At 46.4% G+C, this 25,365-nt stretch overlaps 1 protein-coding gene across 2 annotated transcripts in view; it reads left to right on the forward strand.

Annotated features, from left to right (window-relative positions):
- The first annotated feature begins 3,741 nt into the window (after positions 1–3,741).
- Positions 3,742–25,365, forward strand: part of LOC144807886 (endogenous retrovirus group PABLB member 1 Env polyprotein-like) — a 29,267-nt gene continuing 7,643 nt past the window's right edge. The window contains exon 1 of one of the 2 annotated variants that reach the window (XM_078673496.1): positions 3,742–3,825. The gene's annotated coding sequence lies outside the window, so the exon portion shown is untranslated. Of the gene's footprint in view, positions 3,826–22,510; positions 22,647–25,365 lie in introns of those variants that run through there. The other variant, XM_078673495.1, reaches the window with a different exon arrangement.

A 25,365-nucleotide genomic window follows, 5' to 3' on the forward strand; every position in this document is an offset into this window, starting at 1 on the left:
GTCAAAGGTGTATGTTTGGCGACGTATAATGCATGTACATATTTGATTATAAATAATGTGTCTCATCATCTCCTTCTGCTTAAAATGTATTTTATTATAGTTCGTACAAGCTGTGCATCGTTTTATCTGGCCTGGTTTATTTTTTGTTTTTAATGCAACCCCCCTCTCCACCCCCCCTTCCCTACCCCCCTTACCCAACCCTCCCCCCACAACCCCTCCCCACAACAAGAGGCATTCAGACTCTACCAGAGTCTGGGTGATGAGGAGCAGAGCGGAACCTGAGCTACCTCCTTAAATTTATATAATACGTGAAATCCGAACAGGATCACCTACAAAAGGAGCAAGCCTAGTGTGACGTGTGACGTGAGAGAATAACAACAAAAGGAGATTGAGGCCTAAATATTATAAATCAATGGTCTGATTACTGAATCTCATCTAAATAAGCTTTGGCCTTAATCTCCGAGGTAAAAAAAAAGGTCTGTCCTGCACGCACAACTTTTAATTTAGCAGGATTATTCAAGTAGGCTTGAGCTCCTTTGTCCTGAAATGGCTTGATCAATGAGCGTAGACGCCAACGCCGCTCTACAGTTGCATGACAGAAGTCAGGTCTTGTAAAGAAAGAGCAATCTTTGAACTTCAATTTACGATCGGGTCTAGCTTTCTCTGCGATAATCTGCCGCAACAAAAACTTCCCAAAATAAACTAAGATGGCAGGTGGGTAAACACCAGGTTTAGCAGGTATTTTAAAAGGGACTCGATGTGCACGTTGTATCTCCCAGTCTAAGTTCCAATCATTTAGTTCAGGCATTGTGTCTCTAAACAACTGCACTACAAATGTACGGATGTTCTCGCCCTCAATTTTCTCGGGAACTCCCAAAATACGTAGATTGCTGCGGCGTTGACGATTCTCGAAATCCTCGAGTTTCCATTTCATATCTGATAGTTCAGCATCTTGTAGCTTGATTTTTTCGGTGTTAACCATCACCTCATTCTCATTGAGGAGCACTCTTGACTCTATCTCGGTCACTCTCTCTCCAAATGCAGTGCAGGTCTTAGTAAGCTTTCTGACTACTCCCTGAACCTTTCGTAATGCAGCTCTAGATTTTTTGCTTTCAAGGGTGGTCTCTTCCCTATGGGCTGCGATAGCTTGCAAAATGGTCTCCACTGCTGCCGCTGAAGAGAACTCGCTAGGATCAGGGTGGAAAGAGTCATGAGCAGAGGGGAGAGACAACTTCGAAGGAGGATGATCGCCCTCTGTGCCACTATGCAGCGGTCTGGAACATGCCCCTGGTTTTGTGCGAACAGTATTGGTTTTAGAGTGATCTTCATTGGTGCCTTCAGAGGAACTATAAATAAACTCCGATTCATGACCCTCCTCTAAGTCAGATGAGAGCTCTGGATCTGATTCAGTCTCAAGTTCTATAGAGCCATCCGTTTCAATCTCCACCCCTGCTTCATCAGAAAATGAATACAATTCAGAAGGTTCTTTATCCCCGTCTGTAGTAGTGCGTATATCTTGCACTATCGTTGCTGGTGTCTCAAGTTCAGGTATAGAAGGGGGTAGAGAGGGTTCTAGAGCTGTATTTAACAAGCTGGGAGTAGTTAATACAGAGCTCATCTTGGAATTAATCTGTGTGTGGTCCGGCATAAAGACATTTATGTCCTCCGGATGAGTCAAATCTTGACCTTTATCTTGAGCGACTAGCTCATCTAGGTGCTCACCTCCCAAAATATTGGCACTTTCCCCTGAAAAATACATACAGAGCCCAACGGCATCTAGTTCATTTTGCTCAATCGGCTCTATACTCTGAGTAGAATTAGAGGAACCCCCCGGCTCATTCCTAGCTTCACTCGTCACAGTCAAAGACTCAGAACCAGTACTCACAGTTTGTAACAACGGTTGAGGTGGTGAGATGGAGAGCTCACCTGTCGTTAAATGCTGAAAGGGCAGGCTGTTGTTCAGGAGTTCAGTCGCACACGGTGTGGTTGGCTGGTTTTTGTTGAGGGCACCTTGTTTTCGCCTTAGTAATTCAATTACTGACCCACCTGGAGAAGGCTGAGTTAGGGGGGTCAGTTTCCTTCTGGCAGCGAGAGCCTCGTGTCTTGGAGAACACTCCGTAGTTAAAGGTTTCTTGGTTTTACCCATGCGCCGCACTGTTGAAGCAGAAGCACTGTCAGACCCGGTTCCTTCTTTCCGAATCTGTTCCGATTCTTCCCTGACTCTACGTGCTGCTTTAGCGAGCCTCGCACGAGCGGCAGCAGAGGAAGCCGCTGAGGCCGTCTTTGGAGGCATATCGAAAGGTTCCTGTGCGCACTTAACAGAAGATAAATCCTGCAGTGTCTTCCTGCAAGCTGTCGAGTCTGACTGGGCTCGAGCAGACAAATCGCCGGTATAGGAAAATTCCTCCAACTGAGCAATAACACCACGAGCTGGAAGGCAGGAAACAAGCTGAGCCCAGAGCGTACTTGTAGGTAGAGCGATACAGAGAGACTTAAGAACAGCGTGGTTAAGGCAAGTAACCAAAGATCGCTGCTGTGTTCCTGCAGCACAAAACACGCAGATTGATGAGTCTTTCGAGGGTTCATTTAGCATTTTTCTTTTAAATTAGTTGATTGAAATCGAGCCTTTAGCTGGAAAGTATGTTTGAGAGATAGCGAAGTAGTGACTCGAACACCGAGAGAGGAAAGTTAATCCATTGTTGTGTAAACCGTCATATTCATGGATGGAGATCCCGATAATCCAAACGGCTTCTGGAGCTCAGGTCGGCTACTGCTGCTAGCGGTCCGAATCAAACCGCCATCTTGCCTCCGTTAAACATCCCCCCACATGAAATCCCTGTGCATTAGATCAGTCAGTGCAGTCATATTTTCTTTGATCATCGTTGAATATCGGTGGTAATCAATACTCGTAATATTTCATCTTGGTGGCGATTTACCGAAATGGATGTGCATGGAGGGCTTCCCTCGTGATATAAAACATCAAGGGTAAGATTTCACTTTTGGTCCAGTACAGTCTGTACCTGGAAAATGTTGTAAAGTCTGATATGGTGAACATCGGTGCTGGCAGTGAACATTCTGGAGAGGCTAAAGTGAGGAGTATGTTGTCCGCATGCAGCTTAATTTTCAGGTCGCCGGCTATGATTTCAGTTTCCCAAATGTCTCTGAGCAGCATATGGTGAATGACAGGGGCTCGAAGGTTAACAGAAAGCGTGCCACAACCATTGGGTTTCATTCCCTCCCTTTCCCTTTAGCTCTTCTCCACTTCTTTTCCTGCCTGCCATCTGTTTGTTCTAATCCAAGGGCACACTTCACATTATGTGTTGTATGCATGCTAAGAATTGATATTTTCCTAAGTGTAAAGATTCAGAAAGTCTTGAGTATTATGCATTTCATCCCCAGCTTTATCTGCATCCACGTTAAACATAGCTATAAAAAGACTGCACTTCCCAGAGCCCATTGGAATGCATGACTACAGAAAACTGCACCTGGTGCAAAGTCATGGCACACTAGGTCTCATTGTTAATCCCCCCATGCATATTTAAAACAAGATGCATAGGCTTTTCTGTTTTCAGTTTCTATGGGTTCTAAATTGTGGGTTTTAAAACAATATTTACTTATTTTTTTGCTCTGTAAAAAATCACAGGGCTAGTGAGTTTTATTTTCTTCTCTTGCTTGTCCCTATTGTCATTTCTAATTTCCATCTATCTTCTCCTAACATTTTTTTTGAATTTGCTCTTTCAGGTCATGTTTCAGTGTTTTGCTCACCTCCAAACCTTCCCATCGATCTCTTTCCTTCAGTCTAGTCCCAGGATGTGCAGGATGGAGGTATGTTTGCATCTCATTATCTCATAAATATTTGATTGCATTTTTTATTCTTGTTAAACATCGACGAGAGGAAACTCTTTGAGCGATACAGGTTGTAGGAAGCATCAATGACGATATATGTGGCATTTGTAGAACACATTATGATTGGGAAGCATTGTCAATCAATCAATCATGGGTTTGTTAAAGCGTGACTACTTACCCCTAAGGGTCTCAAGGCGCTAGGGGGGAGGGCTGCAGGTTCCAGTCCATCAAGTAGGGGGTCTGTCGAAGAGCCAGGTTTTGAGGTTTCTCGTGCAGATGAGAAGTGATGTTGTCTGCCTGAGGTGGAGCGGTAGGGTGTTCCATGCACTGGCCGCGAGGAAGGAGAAGGAGCGGCCCCCTGATCGGGTCTTTCTGGCGTGGGGAACCACAGCCTAGGAGAGCTGGGCTGATCATAGGGTTCTTTGGGGTGCGTGGAAGTTGAATCGGCTGTTGAGGTATGCTGGTCCGGTGTTGAGGAGGGCTTTGTGGGCATGGGTGAGGATCTTGAAGGGGATTCTTGCCTCGATGGGGAGCCTGTGGATTGTGCGCAGGTGTTGGGAGATATGGCAGTGTGGTGGTAAGTTGAAGACCAGTCTTGTGGCGGCGTTATGGATGTTTTGTAGGTTGCAGGTCAGGTTTTTGTTTATTCCGGCGTAGAGTGCGTTGCCATAGTCGAGTCTGCTAGTGACGAGGGCGTGGGTGACAGTTTTTGTGTGCTCGATGGGGTTCCACTTGAAGGTCTTACGTAGGAGGCGGAGGATGTAGAAGCAGGAGGCGGTCCATATTGAGCTCAGAGTCTAGGATGATTTCAAGGTTGCGTGCGTGCGTGGCCCGTGGGGTCGGGTAGGCTGACGAGTGTGGTGGGCCACCAGGTGTCGTTCCAGGCAGCGAGGTGTGGGCCCATGATGAGTACTTCTGTTTTGTCGGTGTTGAGTTGTAAGCAGCTGCTTTTCATCCATTTGACGATAGTTACATCAGTGTCAGAGCAAGATCTACTAACCCCTTCCATTCTTTGTACATAACGGTTACGTCCAAAGTTGTGGCGCTCTGGTTCCAAGGATGTAACCGTTACTTCCAAGGCCCACTATTTTGCAATCCCTCTGCTGCAAACAGCAGAAGGATTTCCTTTTTTTCCCTTCAGCCTTGGGAGCTGGGGAAGGGCTTCCCCAGTTGCCCAAGGCATTTTTTTTCAGTGTACTGACGAGCGGCGTGCATAGCGCGTTGACGTCACTACAGTGAAAGTGAAATGAGCCAATCGGCTCATTTCACTTTCAGTGCCTACATGCTCCTGGGTCTGTCTCAGCCCCGAGCACGTAGGTAGACGGGAGAGCTATCATCGGAAAGGAGAGAATCTAGTGTATCTCTGCTTGGGGATTGCCACAGGAGGGCAATCCCAAGCAGGGATCCACCACTATACACCAGGGAGTGGGGAGCGGGGAAGGGCCTTTGCTCCATATAATAATTTGCCCATATTCAGTCTTTTGTGGTGGAGGGCGGGGGTACGAAGGCACACAAGACACCAGGGATTCTTATTTATTTAAACTTAGGGGAGGGGGCTGCCCTAAATTAACCCTAGGCAATGAACTCCGCTCCGCTAGTGGAGTTTGCGGAGATTTGTTAACTACGCATGGCATTAAAAACACAGAATTCAGGCAAAAACTCAGTTCTTCCACATAGCGGAGTCAGCTACTAAACTGCACCCACATATGCTTTGCTACAGCAACTTTACATGGTAAAAAGCATATAACCAAGTCACAAAAGTGAACTTTGAAAATGAAAAATATCAGGTAATGAGGGAGGTGATGAGCTTGGGGTCCCCCCCTAACCTAGTGGGAGGCTCAAGCAGATGCCTTGAACACAAAGAGCATATCATGCTGAACGATTTAGTGGTGGTCCCATCCTCCTAGGACCACCCCAAGCACAGTTATGGGCCAAAATACAATCCCAACCAAAGACCCCGCAAAGCATTGTGGGACGAGATTAGCAGTGAGCAGTGAATATTATAGTATCCAATATCAAAACATTCCTACTGGGGCCGCAGCTATCAGGCTGAGCTGAGAGCTAATACTATAAATTCTACAACAAGCTGCAGTTCAACTAGTCATTGCTACGTGTCCCTCAAGTCAAAGGGACACCTAGTATCAACTAGTGGAACTGCAGCTTTATGAAAGGGTTTCAATGGTTTTGCATTTGACTCGTGAGGGACATCTAGTAACGACTAGTGGAACTGCAGCTTGATGTATTAATTTGAATGCTTTTGCATTGGACTCTTGAGGGACACCTAGTAACTGAACTGCAGCTCTTTGTAGAATTATTTTGATATTGGATATTATAATATTCACTCCCCACTGCTAATCTCATCCCATAATGCTTTGCAGGGCTTTTGGTTGGAATTTTATTTGTGCCCATAACTGTGCTTGGGGTGGTCCTAAGAGGATGGGACCACCACCAAATCGTTCAGCAAGAGGCGCTCTTTCTTTTCACGGCATCTGCTTGGTTCTCTCCCTAGGTTAGGGAGGATCCCAAAATCATCACCTCTCTCACTGCTTACTAAATTTTCATCTTCACTTTTGTGAAATGACTATATGCATTTTAGCATGTAAAGACAGAGATATTTGTTATTTTTCCAAAAGTATATGAGGTCCCTGTTTTATTAATTGGGAGTCAGACGGAGCTAAAGTGCAGAATTCACTGATGTTTTGATCAACTTCGTGGAATTCCGCATAGTAGTACTCCGCCAACTACGCCCACCCTTACCCTAAATGGGCATTATAATGCCCTCACCTGTCCGAAAAGTGTCACAGTCTTTCTGCCCCCCCTCCAATCCCGTGGACAGAAAGCCCACTAAGCACAAGAGATTTTTTCTTTTTTAGAATAATAGAGTGGTGGAAGCTGCCCACAATGGGCATCAATGCCCCCACCCCAAATGCAACAGGGACAGTATGTCAGCCCCTTTGGGAGGTAGATGGGGCTTATTACCCCCGATCTGCCCCCACAGGGAAGCAGACAGCCCACTAGACGCCAGGCATTTTTTTCCTTCCTGAAAGAGGACCAGGGGCTTCCCAGAATGAGCATGCTAATGTCTCAACACCCCAAAACAAAAGGGACAGTCTTTCTGTCCCTCCCAGGGGCAGATGGGGGTCCTTACCCCTGTTCTGCCACCTAGGGGGGTGAGCCCACTAGACACCAGGGACTTCATTTTTATCATAAGAGAGGGATAGGGCTACCCACAATGGGCAAGGCCATGCCCTCACCCACAATTATAAAAAAAAGAAGTATTTCTGCCCCCGGGGGGCAGTTGAGGATCAGTGACGTAACGCAGGCCCCAGCAGCCCCTGAGGGTCAGGGGGGCGCCTAGCTGCAGGGTGCTCCTCAGCACTGTATTCGAGCCTGAGAGTTCTTGATTCAATTCGGAGCGGCCCCCTTCATGCACCTTGCAGGGGGGCCCCCACAACTTTACACCATTGTTGAGAGTACTAGCCTCCAAGAAAGCCCACTAGGCCCCAGGGATTTCTTGTTTTCTATTCGTATTCCAATGCCCCCACCCCTAATAAAAACAGTAACAGTTTATGCGTGCCTTGAAGGGGCAGATGGGGGTAATTACCCCCAATCTGCCCCTGGGGGAAAGAAAGCCTATTAGACACCAGGATTTTTTTCTTTATAAAAGATGAGTGTGATGCCAATGCCCCACTCCCCTGAAAGGGCAATAGCCCCCGATCTGCTCGGGGGTGGGAGAGGCAGAAAGCCCACTAGGAACCATAGATATGTTTATGGCCTTAGGCAAGTGTTGCTCCCCTTTTTTTGTGAACAAAGTTTTGCAGCTTCTGCCCCCCTCACCCTCTTGGGCAGACAAGCTATATTTTTAGGCTGAAAACCACTAGACCCTCGCTTCTGTGTATGATAACTGCTGGTGGTGTGTGTGGACTTGCGCCTAGCTGGCAGGGTGCGTGCACTGTCGCTTGGCTATCGGTCTGCATGGATGGACCATGTCTGGCGGTGTGTGTGGGCTGTCGCTTGGCTGGTGATGTGTGTGGATGTTGTGTTGCTGGCGGTGTACATGGATGGTGCTTGGATGGTGATGTGCATGGATGGTGCTTGGCTGGTGGTGTGGCTTGCATGAATCCTTCAACTTTTTACTCCCCAAAATATCCTGCAAACCTGCAATTTAGCTAAAAAGTTACACTTTCCTCACATTTCTGTGTGGAAAAGTTGTGGGATCACCGCGCCAGCACAAATTTTCCACCACCCAGCGTTACCCTCGGTCTCCTGATAAAAATGATACCTCAGTTGTGTGGGTGCCCAAAAAGGGTAAGCTAAAAAGTATAAAATGAAAAACTGAGGGGGAACCAAAGAGGGTCCAAAGTTTTTAGTCTGACTCTGCTTTGGGCACCCACACAAGTGAGGTATAATTTTTTAATATATACTTTTACTTCGCATGCGTTACATCGCATGCCTTTACAACACAGTTGTTAGAATGACTGCGTTGTTACAACGCAAACTATTACATTGCAACTCATTTCAACAACTTGCTGTAGGGGGCGCACTGGAGTTAGGAATAGTATTAAATAATATACCCACTCCAGTTTGTGCAACAGCAGGGAAGGTGTTGGATTCTAAATCCAACACCAGTGCACCACCTGCAGCAAGGCGTTGAAACGACATGCGATGTAATGTTTCGTGTTGTAACAACGCGGTCATTGTAACAACCGTGTTGTAGAGGCATGCAATGTAAGGCATGCGTTGTTATGGCTATTTCCCATCATTTTTATCAGGAGACTGAGGGGAACGCTGGGTGGTGGAAGATCCACGCAAGCCACACCTCCCTGGACTCTCCCAGGTGTCTAGTTTTTATAAATGTCTGGGTTTGGTAGGTTTCCCTAGATGGCCGCCAAGCTTGTGACCAAAAGCGCAAGTGACTCCCTCGCAAAACCACGTCTTTTTGTGATCGATAATTTTGAAGTCTCCACAGTACGTTTTGGGCTATTTTCTGTTGCTATGTTTCCCTACGTGCTGGCTGAGCTAGGGTTCAAAATCCACAGGCAGGCACATTTCGAAAAAAGGGTCAGGTTTCCTTGCAAAAAATTATGTGACCACGTTGTTCTTTGAGCCGTTTAATGTCGCGGGCACAAAACCTACCCACATAAGTGAGGTACCACTTTTATCGAGATGGTTGGTGGAATGCTGGGAGGTTGTGATTTTGTTGCTCCCCACAGATTCCAGAACTTTAATCACTGAAATGTGAGGGAAATGTTTTTTGTTTTACAAAGTTTGAGGTGTGCAAGTGATTCTGGGCAACAGAACCTGGTGAGAACCACACAAGTGCCCCTATTCTGGATTTCCCTGGGTGTCTAGTTTTCAAAAAATGTCCATGTTGCCTTTTGACCAATTTCCTGTCACCAGTACTAGGCCTTCTCACACACGTTAGGTGACGTTTTTATCGGTAAACTTAGGGGGAACCCAGAGTAGTAGAACAAGTGTTTTTCTATGCATTTCTGCCTTCCAAATGTAAGACAGTGTGTAAAAATGAAGACATTTTGAAAAATGCCCACAAAATTCACATGCTGGTATTGCTACCCACAAATTCAGAGAGTTCAAATAACCACTGCTTCTAAACTTCAAATCTTGTTCCCAATATGAGAAATATGTAGCTTTCCTTCATACCTATTTTTCACTCTTTACATTTTACCAAATTAATTGCTACCCGGTACACAATGACAACCATTGCAAGGTGCAGCTCAGTTATTGGTTCTGGGTAGCTCTGGTTCTTGGTGAATCTTCAAGCCCAATATATCCCTGCTACCAGAAGAGTCCTGTGAATATAAAGGTATGTTGCCTAAAATATCTAGCATAGTTAAAAGAAGTTACAGGTGAAAATGTAGGCACAAATGGCTGTTATTTTGAACTCAAATTCAATATTTTTTTTATTTCAACTGTTACTTTCTATAGGAAAAGCTTGAAGGATCTACACAATTGACCCCTTGCCAAATTCAGAATTATGTCTTTTTTCAGAAATGTATAGCTTTCCGGCATCCATCATTGGTTTTACACCCATTTCTACCACTAACTGGAAGGAGATTGAAAGCACAAACATAGACAAAATAGGCTATTTCCCAGTAAAGTGCCATAACAGTGTAGGACATTTTGGTTTTCTGACAAAAGTCTGCCTGTTCCTGAAAGCTAGGAAGATGGTGATTTTATCACCACAGACCCTTCGTTGATACCATTTGCAGGGAAAGAAACAGACGCTGTCTAATGCAGCACTTTTTCCCCATAAAAAAGAAATTGCTGTATTTTGCCAAATTTCTCCGTCCCCTCCAGGAGAATCCACAAATCCTGGGTACCTTTAGAATCCTTACGATGTTGGAAGAAAAGGACGCTAATTTGGTGTGGATACCTTATATGGACAAAAAGGTACGGGTGCCTACGCGCAAACTATCCCAAATAACCAAAAAAGGGAGTGGGACACGGAGGCAAAAGGCCTGGCAGCGAAGGGGCTAAGGTAAAGGATGATCACAAGGTGAGGAGGATAGTGAGGACAATAAAACATGCCAATCCTAAATAGCAGACAGTGTGTCAATAAAACAGTAAATTATAAGGAAGTAGGTGTAAGGGGGAGGTTGCAGGGAGCACATAAGGGTAGATCAACATGATGTCTAATCCATGCCATCTCCGGGGCGGCTCCCACCCCCACCGTCCACAGGGGAACCGAGATCACATGAGCAGGAGGATATACATCATACTTGGGTACAATTGTGCATAAATGCTGCATTCACGAGGTCGCAGAAGTAGTTTCTTCATGGTGGTCGAATATCATTCTTGGCTTCTATGTTAAAGATATACATATTCCGGTTCCCCCCTGTGAGAGGCTGGCTTGGTATATGGTGCACACTTATTTAAGTGGAGCCCCAATTCAGACAACCCTTATAGTGTTTTTAGTGGTTTGGACTGTGAACAGTTGGCCTGGCATATGCTGTCCACTAGTTAAAGTGGGCAAATTGCACCAGTCCAAACGACCCTTATTGATGATTAGGTTAAAGACAACCGTTATTGAAAGCTATCCTAGTGGTAGCTATGGAGAGCAGCCTTAATGCTAAGTCTCGAAGGAATGTAAAGCAGCTTGGTTTACCAGATTATAACCTCCTGATTGACCAAATGAAAGGAGGACCACACAAGGTATATAACATATAGGTATTTATTTCTAAACACTCTCTACTAACCTTAGAGAACAAGGCACACAATATTAAAGCAATAGATCGACAGTAAATAGCACAAAACACAGTGGGCCCCAGGGGGAGACCATACCATATATTAAGAAAGTGGTATATCAACCACGACTTGACTAGACACAGTGCCTAGAGCACATAGTCACTGAGACCCCAAGAAACCACCCAAGGTAGTGACACAGGGGACCCACAGCGGACGCGTGCAGTGCGAGAACACAGCCACGAGATCCATACAATCCTATGGGAAAGTCGCCGTTGGAATGTTAAAGAATAAGGACACTTAGGAGAAAACTTTGAGCAAACCCTTTCAAACTTAGAAGGTTCTAAGGCCAGCACCCATGTGAGCACCATGGTACTTGTGTTACCTAACCTAGGGAAGCCGGGTGCATAGGTGTCAAATGGTGTCAGGAATCTTCGTTGTTTTCAATGGCGTGATGCTGTAAAGTGCTGCTGCCGTGAGGAGGAAAAGTGTCCGGTGTGATCCAAGCCTGGACCGGAGCTGTGAAGAACCTGAAAGCAGAGGAGACAGGGTCTGGGTCATTTACCAGTGACCAGGGGCTCCGTAGACAAATGCGCACCGATGTCGGGTGTTTTAGGTGCAAAGAGGTGAGGCTTGACTCTGCTGCCACGGGGACCAGGAGACGTCGATGATGACCAAAGTGCGCAGGCGAGTTGTCCCACGTAGGATGTCGAGTGCTGGGGGTCAGCAAGGTCCTGGCGGCTGCCTAAGTTACCTTCACAGGCACCCACAAGTAGAACGGACCACGAGAAGAATCACAAAATACCAGCCCACGGAACACTCGTGGAGTGTAGGCCAGTAATCTTCGGTGGAATCACTGCTCGGGCGTGGACTACAAGTAGCCAAACGCACAGCCTCAGGGATTGCCAAAAAGCATATGCTGCTGCAAATGTGCATGGTGTCTAGGGGTTCGGGTTGCACAGTCCCCACGAGGGTTGCGGGTCTCAGGTTTGCTGAGAGCACTAGTTGGCCTCGGGGAAGCTTAGGAACCCATCCACTGTGTTGCAAAATATTCGGAGTCCTTCAGGAGCTGCGCAGATGCAAACTGGTCAGATGTGTTGAGGTGCCTGCCTTGCAGGGGTGTAACTCTTTTACTCCAAGGGAGATTCTTCAGTTGTCCAGCAAAGCGTAGATCATCAAAAGATACTTGGTTTCTGTAGCAGAGTTTAGTCCAGGTAATATCTAAAGTCCTGTAGCCAGGGGTTCCTACGTTATACCCAAGGAAGGGGTGGGACAAACTCTGGGGACCCACCTATGGTAAGGTCAGGAGAGAGGGGTGGCTACACCCATGTCCTTTGTCAAGTTTCGTGCCAGAGCAGGGGATGATAGCCCTTGGAACCGGTTTGAGCAGGGACCCCAAATGTGCCCCCAGTGCAGACATCAAGGCACTCTCAGAGTGCACCCACCCAGCCTCAATACACTAAAGCCTGTCTTGGAGGGGTAAAAAAGGGGGTGGTGATGGACGGAGCATCTGAACCAATCAAACACTCATAAGTTGGCAGGGTATGCTCAGACGTGAGTCCCTTGCTCACTTTGCCACTGGATTCAAGCAAGCCTGGCTGAAGACGGCTGAAATGCCAGAAACCGGTCCTAGGAAGCTTGTTTTCGGTCCAGGGAAGGCATGACTTGGCAGTTCGGGCTGGATTGTTTCCATGAGGCACAGGGTCTGACTGATTTGCATATGGCCATTTCTGAACTGGGGTGGCAGAGTGGGCTAAAGAACGGTGATGGATCAAACCCAGATCTGTTGACTGGGTGTGAGTGTTTGATTGGTTCAGATGCTCCGTCCCTCACCACCTCCTTTTGTACCGCTTTGTCGCCATAAGTTGGCAGGGTATGCTCAGACGTGAGTCCCTTGCTCACTTTGCCACTGGATTCAAGCAAGCCCGGCTGAAGACGGCTGAAATGCCAGAAACCGGTCCTAGGAAGCTTGTTTCCGGTCCAGGGAAGGCATGGCTTGGCAGTTCGGGCTGGACTGTTCCCATGAGGCACAGGGTCAGACTGATTTGCATATGGCCATGTCTGAACTGGGGTGGCAGAGTGGGCTAAAGAACGGTGATGGATCAAACCCAGATCGGCTGACTGGGTGTGAGTGTTTGATTGGTTCAGATGCTCCGTCCATCACCACCCCCTTTTGTACCGCTTTGTTCGCCATCAGTTGGCAGGGTATGCTCAGACGTGAGTCCCTTGCTCACTTTGCCACTGGATTCAAGCAAGCCTGGCTGAAGACGGCTGAAATGCCAGAAACTGGTCGTAGGAAGCTTGTTTCCGGTCCAGGGAAGGCATGGCTTGGCAGTTTGGGCTGGACTGTTCCCATGAGGCACAGGGTTAGACTGATTTGCATATGGCCATGTCTGAACTGGGGTGGCAGAGTGGGCTAAAGAACGGTAATGGATCAAACCCAGATCTGGTGACTGGGTGTGAGTGTTTGATTGGTTCAGATGCTCCGTCCATCACCACCCCCTTTTGTACCGCTTTGTTCGCCATCAGTTGGCAGGGTATGCTCAGACGTGAGTCCCTTGCTCACTTTGCCACTGGATTCAAGCAAGCCTGGCTGAAGACGGCTGAAATGCCAGAAACTGGTCCTAGGAAGCTTGTTTCCGGTCCAGGGAAGGCATGGCTTGGCAGTTTGGGCTGGACTGTTCCCATGAGGCACAGGGTTAGACTGATTTGCATATGGCCATGTCTGAACTGGGGTGGCAGAGTGGGCTAAAGAACGGTAATGGATCAAACCCAGATCTGTTGACTGGGTGTGAGTGTTTGATTGGTTCAGATGCTCCGTCCATCACCACCCCCTTTTGTACCGCGCTGTCTTAGAGGGGGTCACACCTCCCTGTGAAAGGATACCTATTGTCCAGCCTCCCCTGCTGGAGTTTCGTCCAGCAGCAGGAGGGAAGACGCGTGTCTGTGGCTGGCAGCATCCATCTTGTGATGGCAGGGTCGAGAAAGCTGGTACCGGTGCTGTCATATTTCTCCCTCTAGGAGGGTGGAATCATACCTCCCTCACCAGTTACTGGTGTGGAGGTATGATTCCAAGGTGTTTGACACCAAACACGACATGTTTCCATGCAGCCGTTTTAAAGTTACCATTTACCACAAGGTTATAATGCACTTAAGAGTATATGGGTGGCTGCATCACAAACAACCCCGGAATAGAGGTTCCGAAGGCTGCAGAGGGGCTCTACTCATGTAGGAGCACCCTCTCACATAAAACCAGCACCCTGCTGTCAGGTTTGATAAGGCCTGTCATAGGGGTGACTGATTTATATGTGCAGAGATATGAATATATATTGTATTGTATTGCATTGTAATTGCATTTATATATAGGCAACCTATATCTAAGTAAGGAGTGCATACACCACCTTACACAGGATGCTATAGCAGACCTGTTGTGTCATTTTGAATAGTCTCCCAGGGGTGGCATAATACATGTTGCAGCCCCTGAGAGGCCTCTGGGGTACCTATGCCCTGGGTATATAGTATACAATATACTAGGGACTTATAAGGGTACCCCAGAATCCAATCGGGAGCGTACCTAAAGTACATGAACAACCAATTTAGGGAGCAAGCAGATAGACTGGAGTCCTTATTAACAGGATCCCAGTCAAACTAAGTCAAAACCAGAAAAACTCCAGCAAAAAGTGGGGGTAACCATGCAGTCAGATTTCATCTTCCTACATGGACAACCTTAGAAAGCTCTCTAAGTGGTAGCTGTGGAAAGCAGCCTTCAGGCTTAGTCTAGGAGGAGTGTAAAGCAGCTTGTTTCACAAGTATCTAATCTAGTAGTGCAGATTAAGTGATAAAAAATAGTTATGTTCGAGGCATATGAGCTACAGATCACATAATGTGCATAGATCGCCATCTGGTGATGGACCCGGATGTTTTCACTTTGTTGTTGTCCTGGAAAAGTCTTTGGAAGTCACAAGATAGGTGACTACTCCTTTGGACCATCGTGCGCATGGGCATCGGCTCCATCTTCAGATTGTTTTTTCTGCCATCGGACTAGGATGTGTTTATCGCGCTCCTAGTCGACGCGCATCTCTACAAGCCGAATACTTCGATTCCGATCGTCGACAAAGGCCTTTGGGCCTACCTAGGCCAAGACATCTGGCTCAAGGAAAGGACTCCATTTAAAAAATGCCCTCAATGTGGATCCAAGTTTCCATACACAGATCTTCATGAGGTGTGTAACCTCTGTCTTTCGCCGGAGCACAAGGCCAGAGACTGTCCAGCTTGCACCCCCTTCTGCTACAAGAATACTATTCCGGATCGTTGAGCTCGAAGAACCATGGTTCGATCGTCGACGTCCATTCCAGATGACATCTTCTAAGAGGGCGTTGATGTACCAGAACAGGAGCGAGTCGAAGAAAGCCTTCTCAGCACCTCCGAAGACCAGGACTCCGACTTCGAGGACATCGCTCCAGGGCAGCAGGTCGTAAATAGTGACGTAGACCCCGACCCACTCCCCCCAACCCCGAAAAAGGCTTTGGTAATACCTTCACCTTCCGGCCCAGATGCACACCGCCAAAAGACTTTTCATGCCCCGCCTTCGGGCCCGGCTAAACAGTCTATAAATAAGCCTACAGGCCACTCGGGACCAAGTCAGCCTGCAACCGGCGCCGAAACGCTAACCCCGGCACCGTAAAAGAAAATGTCATCCTCATCCATGCTGATCACTGCCTCCACGTCGACACACTCGACACCAAAAGCTGCCGGCACCAACCCCTCTGCTCTGAAAACATTGGAACTGTGCAAAAAGTCATCGGAACCAAGCAAAAAGTAATCGGAACCGGGCAAAAAGCCACTTACCAAGATGGCTACCTCTCAGACTTTGGAGCCGAAAAAATCCTCGGAATCAAAAAAGCAGTCGGTTCCACAAGCTCCTACACCGGCTAAAACAACTAACGCTTCCAAGCCAAAAGAGCATAAAGCGACTCCGGAACAGGTAACACACAAGCCTTCGGAATCGAAAAAATCGGTGCCTAAAGACCAACCTCAATCAGAAGAGCTTTTTCAACCAGATCCAAAGCAAAAAACTCTTCTAAAAGACCCAAAGACAGGTCAACTTACTCTTAGTTCCAAAAAGAGAACAATGGACATGCCTCTACCGGCTCCATCTCCACCAAAGAAGAGAGACATTGCAAAATCTCCTCTCAGAATACCTTCTCCACCTCCCCCTCCACACCACTCCCCTACTCCATCTCCACCCCCATCTTCTCCACCACCGGATGAAGATGACACCTCTGATGAAGAGGGGGATGGTGCAGGCAATGAACCACTAGGGGATTCCAGTCCCCCAGACCCATGGGATGATTATAACACACCAGATGTCCCTAATGTACCACAAGAGAACATATAACCCTCTAAGCCTTCCCCTCCAGAGGCACCATGGGTTTCAACCAACTCGTTCACAGAGCTGCACAATACATGGGGTAGATTTTGATACTTCAAAAATATCCACTTCCGTTCTCCCTATGTTAAAAGGGGTAACTAAACACGCACCCGAGGTGTTCAAAGATCCTGTTAGGGCTAGGGTTATTAACCCCAGGATAGAAAAAAACACAAATCTGCCACTACAGACCCTGTTTACATCAAGGGACAGATACCATTGGATTCCTTAGTAGTCTCCAATGCCAGAAAAAGGGCCAATTCACAAACGTCAGGGGATGCTCCTCCTCCAGACAAGGAATCAAAACTCTTTGACACCTCTGGTAAACGCACAGTGTCACAAGCGGCCAATATATGGCGAATCGCCAACACACAGGCTTTGCTGGCTAGATATGACAGGGCACACTACGATGAACTAGAGACCCTATTACAACATCTTCCTGACAAATACAAGACCAAGGCCAATGTACTTATACAAGAGGGGAAACTCATAACAAACACCTCCATTCGTTGCGCTCTAGACGTGGCAGATACTGCCTCCAGAGCCATTAACAGAAGTGTCCTTTTATGTAGACATGCATGGCTACCCATTTCAGGTTTTAAACCAGAAGTGCAAACTTCAATACTTAATCAACCATTTGATGAGCAATACCTTTTGGCCCTGCTGTAGATTCATCTCTAGAAAAGATGAAAAAAGATACCAACACAGCTAAATCAATGGGAGCTTTGCAATCGCAAGCTCCCAGATGCTATTTTCGTGGCTCCTCTTACAAAGCCACTTCCAGAGGTTATTCCTCTGACAACCCCTCAACATCTTACAAAACTCCCACCCAAACCTCATTTACCAAAGGTTATCAAAGAGGAGGCTACAGAGGTAATAATAACAAGGGTCGAGGCAAAACCAACAATACTCGTTCCACCTCCAACCCTACCCAATGACTTACCTCCACTCCCCTGAAGGGAGATGAACACAATTCCTACCTGTCTGGAACAACATTACTACAGACAAGTAGGTAACACAGATCATTCAATCAGGCTATTGTCTAGAACTCACCACTACCCCCCCAAACATACCACCCAGACTGCGCCCAATGTCTCTACAACACTTATCGCTGTTAAGGCAAGAGGTCATTTCCCTCCTTCAGAAACATGTAATAGAACCAGTACCCCAGCATCAGCAAAACACAGGGGTTTACTCCCTCTTCTTTCTCATTCCAAAGAAAGACGGTTCTCTCAGACCCATCTTGGATCTGAGACCCCTAAACCTGTACATACAATCAGACCATTTTCACATGGTCACACTTCAACAGGTCTTTCATCTGCTCTCACAAGGAGACTTCTTTGCCACTCTAAACCTCAAGGATGTCTACTCCCATATTCCCATTCACATCTCTCACAGAAAATATCTCAGGTTTGTAGTGGACGGTCAGCATTACCAGTTCAAAGTACTCCCATTCGAAGTCACCACAGCACCCAGGGTCTTCACCAAATGTCTAGCAGTAGTTGCAGCTCATCTAAGAAGACAACAAATTCATGGGTTCCCCTACTTAGGCTCATAAAAGCAAAGCCATACAACCAGTGTGTACAACACACTTCAGCCACCATTCAACTACTTCACAACTTAGAGTTTACCATAAACCTCGCAAAGTTTCACCTACTACCATCCCACATACACCAGTACCACGGTGCCACAATAAACACCTCAAAAGCATTAGCGTATCTAAGTCCACCCAGGATAGCAGTATATATGAAAGGGGTCCCAGACAGAACACACCAGATTACTAGATTCACAGTGTTTGAGTTGAATTAATCCAAAAGATTGAATCAGGGTGCAAGGTGTTTTTATTTTCACTGCACCTATTATAAACATTCAATGGTTCAATAGTCAAAAGATAGATATATACACAATATACACAAATTCAATGCGCCCACAGGGAAGAGGGGAAAGTGCAGGGGAAATAATACAATTTTTTTTGATAGTTAAACATCACTGGTCAAAAATTTCTCATGTGCATAGGTCTGCAAATCACAATCAGGGCTCGACAAATCCACTCGCCCGCTCGCATTTGCGAGGGAGAATGGATGAGGACGAGCTATTTTTAGGTCCTACTCGCCCTTTCTGGCGAGTAGGAAATCAAACGAACTTTTGTCCTCTGTCTTTAAAAACAGAGCAAAAGTGACAAGATAACACGATTTAAAGGCATTTTTATTGCTCACAAAGAAAATGAGCAATAAACATGCCTTTAAATCTTGTTATCTTGTCACTTTTGCTCCGTTTTTAGAGACGGAGGTCAAGTGGGTTGGAGTCAGGTCGAGGGGATTTTCCATGGTACTAGACCTGCAGGACTAGTACCATTTTTCGGATTTGTCAAGCCCTGACAATCACAAAAGTCATAGATCCCCATACGAGGGGTCAAATGCAGTGTGCAAACATCAGAGTGAATTTCAAATAGAATCTCCTATTCAGCTGTATACATTAGACTGTTCTGTAGGAGTTCAAGTTAGTAGAAAAAGTCTACGTTTCGACCCAGAGGATGTAGGACGGTAGATCCTTACTACGCGGGTCTTCGTCAGGACGTGAAGGGAGGGTGGTGGAAGAAAGGTGGGGCTGTTCCTAAAGATAAAAGTGAAACACAAATTTTTAAAAGATGGTCTCTGAACAGAGTCCCAAAGTGTTAGATAACGTTATATTCAGGAGAATGGAAATTATAAATAGAATTAAAGATGACTAACAAGGAGGTAATGCTGAGGACAGAGCCTTAGGTTACACGAAGTTACCTGCTGAGGAATCAAATGGCGGCCTGAGAAAACGTGGTCCTTGCCATTGCTGTAACGTATTAGTAGAGGTAGCTGACCGTATCTAAAAAACCATAATAGAAATAATAAAGGCGCCAATCAATTCTAATGTTCGCCGTAAAAGTGTCACTCATCATTGGAATATTATTCGCTTACTAAATGGCCTACCTCTGTCGTGATGCTAGGTTGGACTCGATGATTCAATATAATGTAATACTTTCCACCATCATGGCGGGGGATTATTCGTATTCTGGTCCAAAAACGTTATATTATCCCTTCGGCATATCTGTAATGGCAAATGGTAAGGAGCCGAATCAGGGAATAGGTACACTAGCGGCTGGATCACAGGATAGCAAGCATGCAAACCCTCATAACAAAATTCCAGTCGCAACAACCTCTTCCAGCTCGAGTGTTCATGCAGTTGATAGGGATGAAGGCCTCTTGCATATTTATAGTACCTCACGCAAGACTCTAGATGCGTCCCCTACTGAAATGTTTAGAACAACAGTGGAACCAAGCTCAAGGTCAGCTAACAGATCTGGTGTTGATGGATGCCCGCACCCATCGCTCACTGTAGTAGTGGAACACCAAAACCCTTTCAAAAGGGCAGACGTACATCGAGCTGGTTCCCCAGATAGTGCTAACAGCGGATGCATCGCTCTCTGGTTTGGGAGCTCATCTATTACATCACACTATGTAAGGCATGTGGACACCGCAACAAAAGTTGTTCCACATAAATCAGCTGGAGTTACTAGCCATTTTCTTAGCGTTAAAAGCATTTCAGAAACAAATATCAGGCAAAGCTGTCCTAGTCCGCACCAACAATATGAAAGCAATGTACTACATACATACATACAGAAACAAGGCGGTGCACACTCCATACAGCTCTCTCAACTAGCACAAAGCATATGGAGATGGGCTATTCCTCTGAAAATTTTTCTCCTAGCCCAACACGTTCCAAGAGTCCAGAACAACATAGCAGATCTGTTAAGTCGTCAGACGCAACAGATCCATAACTTCATCCGTAAGTTCTTCAACCATTTTTCCAGTTGTGGGGACAGCCTGAGATACATATCTTCGCCACACACAAAAACGCCAAATGCCCAAACTTCGCCGCCATATACCCACACCCATTGTCCAAAGGCAATGCGATATGGATGAGTTGGTCAGGCAAATTAGCGTACGCTTTTCCACCTCTCCCACTCATTCCACTGGTGGTGCACAAACTGCAGCAACACTCACTGACTCTCATCCTAGTTGCTCCAACATGGGCCAGACAACCTTGGCACACCACATTACTGGAACTGTCTGTAGTCCTGCACCAAAAACTACCCCTCTGCCCACGCCCCTTAACCCAGAACCATGGAGAGATCAGACACCTGGACCCAGCACAGCTCAGCCTAGCGATCTGGCTCCTGAGGTCTTAGAGTTTGGCTACCTTAACCTTCCCCCTGACTCTATGAATGTCATCAGAGAAGCTAGACGCCCCACCACTAGAGCTTGCTATGCAGCCAAGTGGAAAAGATTTGTCATATACTGTAACAACAACACCATCAATCCTTTAGATGTGTCAATCCAACACATCATAGGTTACCCGCTACATCTCCAAAGGTCTAACCTAGCATACACATCTATTAGGTTACACCTTGCTGCTATAGCAGCCTACTTACAAAACAGACAACATTTGTCACTATTCAAAGTACCTGCCATCAAAGCCTTTATGGAAGAACTCAAAAGAATAATTCCACCCAGATTACCACCCTCACCTGTGTGGATCTTAAATATTGTTCTCACAAGACTAATGGGTCCTCCATTCGAACCTCTGCACAAATGCGAATTGTAATTTCTCACCTGGAAAGTCGCTTTCCTAGTGGCCATTACTTCCCTTAGAAGAGTCAGTGAGCTACAGGCACTTACTATTCAAGAACCATTTTTACAACTCCATCATAACAAATCCAAAATTCCTTCCTAAAGTTATTTCTCCCTTGCATCTCAATCAGTCTGTAGAGTTGTCAATATTTTTCTCGCAACCACAAACGGTCGCAGAAGGAGCTCTTCATACACTAGATGTAAAAAGAGCACTCCTTTATTATATTGACAGAACCTTTTCGCAAAACACAACAACTTTTTGTGTCCTTCTCACCACCACATAAAGGCAACCCCATATCAAAATCTGGAATTGCAAGGTGGATTGTCAAATGCATACAAATATGCTATCAGAAAGCAAAACGTACATTATCTATTCCCCCTAAAGCCCACTCTACCAGAAAAATAGAGGCTTCAATGGCTTTCTTAGGGCACATTCCCAAAGCAGCTACATGGTCTACACTGCACACATTCACAAAACACTATTGTGTAGATGTGCAAGCAAAGCAACAAGCTAGTGTGAGCCTGTTGTACGCAAAACATTATTTCAAACAACTGCAACAGATACTTCTGGTCGCCACTAAGGTGGAGTACTGCTATACAATCTATGCACAGTGTGTGATCTGCGGCTCATATGCTACGAACGGAAAACCAGTATGCATCTGTTCTTGGCATGTAGAGCTGCAGATTCACACACGCCCACCCACCACCCCAGCTACCTTTATCTGTTCCAGTATTATCTTATTTAGATACAGCATACATGGGCATCTTTTCTTTTTCTCCCAAAACTCCATCATTTCCCTAACTGGCGAAAAAACAATCTGAAGATGGAGCCGATGCCCATGTGCAACATGGTCCAAAGGATGAGTCACCTATCTCGTGACTTCCAAAGACTTTTCCAGGACAACAACAAAGTGCAAACTTCTGGGCCCAACCCCAGATGGCGATCTATGCACAGTGTGTGAATCTGCAGCTCTACATGCCACGAACAGATGCATACTGGTAAGTAGCATTTTCCGTATTACAGACACTCACTAACTTAATGCAATACAGCCGACGAAATGCACAAAGACTTGGTTCGGGCAGGGTGGATGAGGGATCTTGGTCTCAGACTTGGTCTGATGACAGTGCAGGCCTCGAAGATGTTGTAGAACTGTCTTGTATGTTACTGAACCTGTTGGAGTCTGTAGGAACCCAGGATAAGCGATGAGGTCAGCTGTGTTGCAGTGCTTGCAGATGCAGGGGTGTGACTCCTTCACTCCAAGGCAGATTCCTTCGGGTCTCTTTTAATGTCCACAGGCCCTGGATGGAACCAGCATGGAACACGGATACTGATGGTGCAGCGACTTGCAGAACAAAGAGGTCCTAAGCAGACAGAATCTTCTCTGTTCCTGAAATGAAGTTTGAGGCGGTCAGTCTGACTCGGGCAGGATGTCCAGATGGTTTGAAGAGGACGCGGAGTTAGATCTGACTTAAATCCCATGACGAATCTAGGGACCCGCCCACAGGTAAGTCCTTAAGTACCTGAAGGTGAGGGTTGGGAATGATTTAGGGGTCCCTCCCGGAGGAGGGGCTGGACAGTGGGGAGGATACTCCCATGTCCTTTGTCCAGGTTCGTGACAGCGCTGGAGCTAACTGCTCCCTGAGATGGTTTGAACTGGAGTATGCAAGGAGGGCACCAAATGTGCCCTTCTAGCAGACTATGTGGCGCTGGCAAGCACCCCCATCCCCTGCCTAATACACTAAATCTTGTCTGGGAGATGGTCACACCTCCCAGTGACAGGAAACCTATTGTCCTACCTTCCCCATCTCATACATGGCCCAGTAGCTGGAGGGCAGACCAGTGTCTGTGGTAGGCAGCAGGCCTAGGATAGTGTCAGGCTCTGTAAGATCGGTCCTGGGAGCATGGTATGCTTCCCAGAGGGGTCCTACCGTAGATGGAATCATAACTTCAACACCAGATACAGTGTTGGGGAATGATTCCAACATGTCTGATACCAACCACACTCAGGTTCATTCCGGCCAGTTTAGACATGGTCTCGCTATATCAGAATGGCTGATTTATGTACAATACTTGGAGAATGGACTCCAGTGTTTGTAGGGGTGGTGAGGTTACGTAGTTTTCGGCCCCGCTTCGCTATAGCCACCATTTCGTGTTTAGTCGCCATTTTATGTTGCCTCACTCAGGCAGCACGGCTAACGCGGTAAAATGGTCTTTCTGCCGTTTTCAGCTGCTCCATGTTTTTCTCGCTAAGGAGCAATCTTTGTCCTTGTGTGCGATACTGATGTCAGGGTCTGGCCGAGTTCGCAAAGCCATGTCTAGACTGATTAATCCATGACTTGCTCCACTGTTTGGGTCCCACCATTCTTCTCTACCTTATCTTATTTAACTGACCTTCACTATTCTCTTCGTGTGTTCTCTTGTTACATAGCCCTTCTTTTGAAGCATTCTACACATGTTTTGCCACCTGCAAATTGAATTACGGGCACTAGTGTTGATTAACCTGATGGGAGGAGAGCACACGGGGTCTGAAAGGAGGGTGTGTTTTAGACATCCGATAGCTTGTTTTCGAACTATTCCTATTTGTCAGTTTTGTGTATATTGGGAGTTGTCATTGTAAACTTGTGTTGTATAATAGGCCGTGCGCCACGGATTAAAGTGGCAGTCTCTTGAGAACCTACCTGTGTGGTACTTCTTAGATAACTGTGCTTAGCTGCAGCTAATAAAACTACTTTTCTACGCCTAACAGAGGGTCTCGTGTCTCTGTCGGTCGAGGCAGGTGAACTCGGAGATTTTAGGCATGCCCTGCGCCGCCTGGCCCATAAGTCCGGGTTCTCCAATTGGCGGCCCAACGTGTGGGCGACTTCAGTGGTAGTAGTTTTGCCTGAGAGTCGTGAGGAGCTTCGCAAGAAATGTCCGGAGGATTTCGCGAACCACGTGAGCGACCCCTGCATGTCGAAGTGGACCGAAGGTCTTTTGAAGCATGGCTACTCCTTCCCGACGGCTGCTGAGGACTGCTGCCCTGACTGTCGCCCTGCCTTGGCCCTTTAGTGATGATTGGTATCGCGAGACTATAGACGGACATCTGTTCGCGTGAGAAAAGCATTTAGTTAAGTATTTGTGGGTAGCGCCCACTCTCTTTGTTTTTGTATTTTGTTATTCGATTAGCGCGCTAACCGAAGCCAAGGGGTAAGTATGTTTGTGCTGTGACTCTATTGTCTGAAAATCCCTTGACGTTTGCAAGGAAGTCCAGTTTGTTACGAAATGCCTGGATTTAGTAAGTTCAAGAAATTTTGTTGTTTTGGTTGTTTTAGGGATTCCCGACTAGAGGATTCTTGTCCGATTCCTCCAGTTGGAACTCCTACTTACGAACTTTACTCAAAGCACGGTCTGGGTCCTATAGTTTTTAATGAAACATGGATCCGATACACTAAGAAAGACGGTGTTTTACAGTGGCCACAAAATGGGTCCTTTGAGCCAGATATATTAGATAATTTGGAAACAATTCTATTCAAAAGAAAAGCCCGGCCGGCAATGTTTGACTCCTTTCGCCTATGGCGCAAGGAAGCCAAACAGAAAGAAATTAAGCAAATGAAGAAAGAGAAGAAAGAGCAGAATATATCGATTCTACAGGCTGCCCAACAATTTAAAAATGACGAAGCCGATCAGGTGATTGAGGTGTCGGAAAGACAACATCGTATGGCAATAGATAGATGCTATCCTGTATTACCTACTGTATCAAAGAGTAAAACTCCTGATGATGATTCTTTTATGTCCCATTTGTTGACATTACCTCCACCTTATGTGCTAGGTGCTAATGCACCACCATTGCAGCCTGCTGTTAATCCAGCTGTTTTGGTTCCTGCACAGTTGCCTATCCCTGTGATTCCACCTCCATCCCCTTTGCCAGCAACATCTGTACCCCAATCTCCTGTGCCTCAGCCTTCTCCATCTGTCGTTTCTTTTGCTACAGATTCTTCTTCTGTTTTACAGAATACGTTGTCCCCTGTTTTAGTGTCAGATTCCCCTGCAGCTCGACGGCATTTAGTCGACACTGTTTCAGGTCTTTTGTCGCCTTTTCTTGGACCTCTTTTCTTCTCTCCTGCGTCATCCAGGAGACAATCCCGTAGTCAGTTTCCGGATTTGGAAGAACGGACTAAATTAGATTCCCTTGCTTATAATTGGATCATGAGTCGTGTACAGTATAGTATACGTGATATTTTAGA

This window comes from Lissotriton helveticus, chromosome 1_2 (genome assembly GCF_964261635.1).
Source record: "Lissotriton helveticus chromosome 1_2, aLisHel1.1, whole genome shotgun sequence".
Taxonomy (NCBI): Eukaryota; Metazoa; Chordata; class Amphibia; order Caudata; family Salamandridae; genus Lissotriton; species Lissotriton helveticus.